The sequence below is a fragment of the Orbicella franksi genome, chromosome 4, assembly GCF_964199315.1.
Source record: "Orbicella franksi chromosome 4, jaOrbFran1.1, whole genome shotgun sequence".
Lineage (NCBI taxonomy): Eukaryota > Metazoa > Cnidaria > Anthozoa > Scleractinia > Merulinidae > Orbicella > Orbicella franksi.
In genome coordinates this window covers 28,023,888-28,031,660 of record NC_138148.1, presented here as the reverse complement: position 1 = coordinate 28,031,660, position 7,773 = coordinate 28,023,888, and the positions used below count along the sequence as shown (strand labels likewise).

The 7,773-nt window shown below is 38.0% G+C and overlaps 1 pseudogene; it reads right to left on the bottom strand.

Annotated features, from left to right (window-relative positions):
- Positions 1-5,903: 5,903 nt before the first annotated feature.
- LOC145484529 (autophagy-related protein 2 homolog B-like) overlaps positions 5,904-7,773 on the bottom strand; it is a 41,914-nt pseudogene continuing 40,044 nt past the window's right edge.

The following is a 7,773-nucleotide window of genomic DNA, read 5'->3' as shown; positions in this document are numbered from 1 at the left end:
CACAGTGGCTACATAAATATACTCAGCCCAGTAAAGGTGACGGCACATAAAGGCCAAATAAAAGAACATGAGGACAAAGCGAGGGAAGGAGGTGGGAAAAAGTTTCACACTGAAGAATGACACATAACTCCGCGTCCCCACGTGATCCGCAATGTGCTCTATAGAGGGGTATAAAGAATTGCCCCCAACCACTAACCCTGTCCTGAATTGATAATTACTCATACACTTGCAAAACTCAAATTAATTAACTGATTAACACTCCTTCTACGGTAAGGAGATAAAAATCCTATTTGTAAACAAATATTTCATTTAACACATTTTTTCAAGTGTCTGGCAAATTTAATATCTGTTCCATTTTCTCTGCAGAACTGTCTTAAGGCAACGACCACACTACGCCGGAGAAATTTGAAAACGCAGCTTTATTTCTACGGTTAGGCCTACCGTTCACACTAATCCACAATAGTCATTTGATTTTCCTGGCCGAATTTTCCTGAAACTCAAATCCAAAATGACCTCTTAGTGTGGACGGAAAACATTTGATGCGTTTTTAGAGTAAAGCCTCAGTTTTCAAATTCCTTCCGTGTAGTTTATGTGGACGGGGCCTGAAACTTTGTTAGCCAGCAGACACAGCATCCGAATTTAAATACACTAAACACATTTAGGGGTTTGGCTCCTGGGCTGGGGAAGGGCGTGGGGGTGGGGAGTGGGGGTGGTTGGATAGTAGGAGAGAAGTTCAGGCAATCAAACCACAAACAAAATCAAACCCACAGGTAACATCCCGATTCGGGTTAGAGTTAGATTAACTAATAATGGTGAGTGACCAGTGGTTCGGCCAGTCAGCATTAAATCGGCTGAGGAACAAATTTTTCAATGAACAGATCCTTTTGCGATTCCCTGCAACATATATTTTCTCATCTTTCCAAATTTCTCAAAACCGCACATTGACTTAACAATGTGTCTTCCTCGACAAACTTGTTAAAGTAGTGAAAAGGCCTACATCCAATTCTCTCTGTAAGGCTGAATTTGGGCTTAAGCTGCACATGACTATTTTGACATAAAACTTTATTTAAACTTATTTACGTTTGGGCTCCGAATTTAAGGCAGCTTAAACTTTTACATCTAGCTCTTACTCCTATATATGGCAACGATGTTATTTATTTATTTATTTATTTTTTTTTTCACTTTTCATTATCAGGTTAGTGTCTTTGCTCCTCTCTGCCTTTCCTACAGCTTGAAATCCACAGATATGCGATTTTTTCAAGAACAAAAACTATCGATTGCAACGAAAAATCTTTGAGAAGTCTCGGTAATTGGACTCTATTGTACTCCAAAAGTACTCTTTGAATGGACTGACCATCGAACAAAAAACTACAAGTTTACAGTACTAACCTTCGGACAAGGAGCTCACGAGAGATCTGTATGCTTTAGTGATTAGCATGATGGACATCTCGGCTGCCAATTAAGAGGGGGTTAAACAGTCCAGTGCCTTTTATATACAGCGGTTTCGTGTTGTAATTAAGGGCTTCCGACGTCCTTGTCCATATGCATATACTCGCAGTTGTCTGTTGATTATTTCATTTTCCGTCACTGTTTTCATGACATATGTCTAGATATGCACGCAGTAACGAAAATAACAGACTAGCCGAAATTTTTTGACAATATTTACCGATTTGACCAAATTTGTGAATCTTTGAAGATTTTGTCAATAGTGCAAATTTGACGAAATTTCGCCTAACAAGTTGACAAAATTATACGAGTGAATAGAGATCGCTTGGCTAGAAGGGCCAAAGAATGTTGACGAATGTGGTGAAAACGGCGACTTTGGCGAAAGTGACAAATGTGATGAAATTTCGCTAAATTTGTTAACAAAATTATATGAGTGAACAGAGATGACTCAAATAGAAAGGCCCCAAAAGGGTGGAGAATTTAGCGAGAACGACGAATTTGGCGACAGTGACAAATCTGACAAAATATCATATTAGTCAATAGAGGTGACTCAAATCGATGGGCCCCAGAAACTTTGCGTGCATTGTCATGAACTCGCCAGCCGCCAAATGTAAACAGACATGCACACATACACGGCTTTATTTAATCTCGAATTTAGAGTAGCTAGACTAGGCTAATATCTTCGAGGAAATAAAACAAAAAAATGTCTGTTTAAAATGCTCGTTTGTAGCGTGATACCTATTTTCAATTGCACAAACTGATCCTAGAAACTTTTCTGAATCAATGTTGATCGACAATGATCGATAATAATGAGATAATGATCGCGGCGCGAAAGGTCAAAATTGTCAGGGGGGTTTTGATTAAATAACTTAGGAATTATAAAGGCGATCTTTGGTGTTTTGAGGGGAGTTTCTTTTGTTCGATTTCAAGGTTAGCTTTAGCCAAGCTTGTTCAAATAGAAATTACAATGATGTACTTTAAATAGACTCAGTGTTTGCTTAAGATGAATATGTGTTGTAATCGCGTTAAAAAGTGCTTATTCAAGGCAATCGTAGTTCTCGCTGTTCAAACAAACATTTTACAAAAAGTAAATTTAATCTTTCCGTAGGTAAATTGATGTAAGTTTCCAGTAAACAGCTCTGCTGGCTGAACAAGCTGCCTGTACACAGCTTTCAAGGCTGAAAATACAAATTTAAGCTGCGCTAACACAGCTTTCTAGGCTGAGACTACAAATAGCGGGGTGTACATGCGAAACTAGCTCAAGTTGTTAAGGGCACCATTCGTCTACTGAATTTATCTAGGCTTCAAACTGGCTTTAATCATCAAGCAGCTCCGCTTATTCAGCCTACTTTCAGCTTTCAAGCTGACTTTATTTAGCCTTCTTTCAATTGTACCTAGGATGATGCAGACTTGTTTCTCACTAGTATAAGTACAGTGCTCTTATCATTGTAATACGATTTACATCTACCGTTTACGTCGAAGTTGAAGAAAGAAGAATAAACGCGTGAAATTCGAGTTCTCTGAGTGTCCTTATTTCCAGTTGTAGCAGATCTAACGGTACTTTGGAACCCGCAGCAAGCGAGTTGCTCTGAGCTAACTCCCGAGTCAAGTTAATTTCCTAGAGTCAAGCACACAAGTTTCCAGCCAGGTAGGCCCCCAACGTCCGTGTTCCCCAGTTTAGAGTTCAGAGCGGAAAAACCTGTTGTCACAAAATGTCAGATGATTAGGTCAAGTGCCCAGTCTTCGAGACGCTCTCAATTCTTTTTTGCTTTGCATTCCCAAGCTAGATTTGCGATAAAAAAATTAGCTTAAGGGAAACCTTTAACCAGAAAAATAGTTTGAGCAGGTAAATCCATGTACCAGATTCACTTTCTGGCCACGAAAATGACCTAAATTAGGACGTGATGCAACATCTTCGAAGCGTATAATTTTGAAATTTTGTTAAAAATTTGGGTTTAAATAACATGCGGATTTGAGAATGCTAAATAACTGCTAAAAGAAAATGTTTTAGCAATATGGGTTGGCTTTCCAGCTACGCTTATCATTTTGGCTTGCTAGCGCTCGTAAAAGATGTAATTTTAGGGTCGTGTTTTGCTCTTGTCGGGGAAAATACGTAAGGCCGTCTCGACAAGAAAATAAAAATCCAAACAACCTAAAAGTTACAGTTTTGAAACAAGTTAGTATAAGCTTTCTGCCTGACAAAGTTTGAGAAAATCGAATTTTTCTATCCTGCATAGGTATGGGTGACCGTTAGGGCAAGCTGATCTTAAGTATAATTTCTGCTTTTGTTACAAAATTAATATGTCTTTTATCGGCGCATTCGCAAGTTTGAGAATTTGTTTATTTCGCCTCGTGTTTTGTTGGAATCTATCTAAACTTGTTATTGTAGTACAGTTTTAACACTGCTGTTGTTGACAATGGTCTCCGTGCAGCCATATTTACTGCAGACAAATAGCTCGTTTCCATTGCGTTTGTCTGAGTCACGGGGGAAGTTTCATTTTGGTAAATTTGTCAAAAGTTCGAAGCCAGCTTACAGTCATCTGTTCTCTGATAAAGCACGCTGTTTCAGCCAATCAGAGCGCGCGCTAATGGAAACTTTATTATAAAAATGCTTACTTGTATGTTATGAGGGGTTCCAGTTGGATTGGATGGCTGGATTACTGGATGACTTTATTTAAACGTAAGTTACCGTAGTTCCTCTCAGTAACACGCAAAAATTAGTTCTAAAATAGGAAAATTCGTATCATGGGAACTATCTCGCCCATCAAAATGTTACTTTGCCCCAGTCCCCGTCCCCGATCATGGTTTTTGCTTTATTGTGTCAACTGTAAAGGTTACGTCCTTCTCGACAGTGCTGTTGTGTTGTTTTTCCTTTTGACTCAAACTAGCACTTTAACAAGACCAAACATTTCAGAAAGTGTAAATTAAGTTTGTCAACTTTCACATAATGTCCTGCGAGTATCAAATTTGTTTATTCTTTTGCTTGGAGAAGCCAACTGACGTTGCATCCCAAAATTCACATCGGGTTCCTTTGATTTGATTTACTTCTTTACTTCATTCCTACTTGCTGTTTTAAGTTGTCAGTTCAATCGATACAGTATTTTCTGGACTATACAAAATATTTTCAAAACTTTCATGGTTTCAAAACATAGCCTCAAGACACCTTTTGGTATTATTTGAAACAATTTCATCAAAACCGTGTTCAATTGTCAGTTCTTTTTTACTATAAGGTACAAAAAGTATGATTTGAAAAGTTTGCGATTTGCTCGAGATCAAACAAACATAATTTCTTTAATTATCTTGTATATCATATTTGCCATACACCATAGTTTAAGGCATTGGTACTAGCTCAGTTTTCATCTCAGTTCTGGTTCCTGCAAAAAATCGTGTTTTTGTTTATCGTTTTCCATGGAAATAAAGATTGCCGGCCATAAGAAAACAGTCAATCAATGCATTCCAATTACTGGTTTAACTAATTTTCACATCCATCCGATTAAGGAAAAATTAAAGTACTCAAAGCTGAATGAAAATGCTTGGTGTGGTCCAGAAAAAGCTATATCGAGACACCTTAATAAATAATGGATGCAAAAGAAATGTTTTTGAATGATTCAGCCTTTATTTATCCCCTAATTGTTACATTTTCGTCAAGGTTTTAAGAATACCCGCATTTACTCATTACCCGCATTTATTCAGTTGCTTCTTTAACCTCTTCTTTTACCAAATAATCATTTTGTTACTAAGTTAAGGCTGTCATTCCATTGATGAGACATCATTGCCGTCATCATTTCCTGGAAAAAGAAAAGAGAACTTGTAATTATCTAGGGTTACACACCAGTGTTATGGGAACTACTCTGCCAATAAATTCATGCACTTACGTCTTCTTATGTCACAGCAAAAATGGTAATGTAGTAAAGCTTTAATTGACTCGTAAAATGTTTGTATTGTTAACAAGGTATCATATTTAATTATGAGAGCAAAATAATATAGACATAGGCGTCGGGAGGAGAGGGGGTTTTGAAGCAGTTTTCTTGGATACATTGCGAACTTTTGGCGTCGTATTTCTGTTCCCGTAGTAATAATTCCCGTATTTCCGTTCGTGTAATTTTACTGACGGGGTGAAAGTCACATCTAGTCATTGTTACTTTGATATATTTACTAAATTCATACCTGTCCCCTATATTGGGCAGCAGCAAGCCGGGAAGTCTGGGTCCGAACAGTAGTACTCAGGGCAATGATAAAAATCACGATGACAGGGGAAAATAGCGGTACAGTAGCCACCTTGGTCCTCGCACCCTGTAAACAAGAAAAGGTCGTTCGCTTGTTAGACATCAAGGTGTCGATCCCACACACAAACTAAGAATTCTATTTCATTCTAATTGCCGCACGTCTAAGAGTACGCAGTTAAAAAGAAATTATAAAAACAAACAGTCGTCACCAATGGACCAAGGAAACACTCACTAGATTGCCTGGCAAACACTTCCAAGGGGTTCTTCTTCTTGCTTCTTGGGATTGCTCCTTGTACGGTAAGGGTACCCAAAATAATCAACATCAGGACCAAACAAAGCTTCGCCTCCATAGCTTTCTCTTCTACAAAAAAAAGCAAAATACAAAAAGCACTATTTGATGAGATCAGTCCCGACTTTCCTTGGAAATTGGGATGACGGAGAATGGGAGCCGGCGCTATTTTTTATTCCTTATTGTGACGATAAGTTTTTCCTGCAACACTGTAAATTTCGGACTGAACGGACACTTGAACTGACAACTGGAGGAATCTAACTCTGGAGAGCACTGCTTGGCTGCGGGAACGGAAATTCGTCACGATTTCCTGGTACACAAGGACCTACTTCAATGGTCTTCACTACGGACGTCAAGCAAGAGACATAACTTGGTCCAACAGTAGTTTATTCTGCACTCTAACGTCGAGGGTGAAATTGACATACTCGGCGGAGTAGCCGCTGTAAAATCGAATAATCTTTACAAACGTACTTGCTTATATATCATCCTTTACACGTCAAGTGCTTACAATATGCTAATGTAACTTCAAGTATACAATACGAGCGGAAAGTACTTAATTAAGGTAGCGAATTCTAATCAACACCACGAGGCTTCCAAAATTAAAAATAGAGTGCCAGGATTAAAATCACTCAGGCTGAGAATAAGATAGAACAAACTTAGGAAATTAAAAGCGAGATACTTAAATTTGAAATTCTGAATTGGTGTTACCGACGGCAAGGAAAAATTATCCTATGAATGGAAAGCATTAAAACTCCATTAGTGAAAAGTAGTTCAGCTGGCTAACCTCCGAGAAAACTAATAAAACTTCATTAGTGAAAAGTAGTTCAGCTGGCTAGTTTCTGAGGGAACGGAAGGTAGATTTCAATAATAAAAAGAAACTCAAATGACCCATAACGAACTACTTGTCTTCTAAATGAAAGTTAGTGAAACAGCGTTGCACACGCTCAGGTATACAAAGAATCGGCAAAGTACAATGAAGAACAAAACTTAAGATCTCTAGCTGTTAACTGAAAAGAGGCTACTGAAAAGAGGTTTTTTCCTATAATTTTCCAAATAATAAAGAATTGTCTGTGGAACGGCGAATTTTCTCATAACATTATAGGCGTCGTGTAATTTATGCGTTTCTGTGCAGCACGCGTCTTTTGCATTATAAATGGCAATACACGCTGAGGCCCCGTCCATACTAAACCGGGTCCTAAGAAATCCTGACTGTTAAGTTACAGTGATTCTTGTGACCTATCAAAGTTAAAACTAAATCTTTCCTTTTTTAGCATCATGTAACTGAAATGAAAAAAGGTCAAAAATTTACACGTTTCAGTCCGTTTAATTGTGACGTTGAGAGTTCTCGGCCCATCCTCCTCGCACCTCCAACACTGTCTAACGAAATGAATTCACGAGACGAATGTTTACAAAAACGAACAGCTTCATCAAATTGCGCATCTCAAATTAAACTTCGGGGACGCAACAGTTTTCACAACAATGTAAAATGATGACTGGAATATTCTTCAAATCTGCTATAGCGATTTTATTTTTCAGTAATAAATAAGTCCTTATAAATTCGTTGCCCTTCATTGGTCTAGAGTTTAAGCACTAACAAAAAGCAAAGAATAAAAAATATAGTACACATTAAAACCTTTTAACGTAGTTTTTAGATATTTAGTCTGTTAGTAAATGGTTTGATTCCTATCTAACCATCTAAAATATTTTAAGCCTCGCGGCTTTCTTTTGTTCTAGAATAGCAAAAGGAAGAATTTTGAAAAACAAGAACCTATTTCCTCAAGTTGCCTGGGGCTGGTGCATGGAATCACAAGG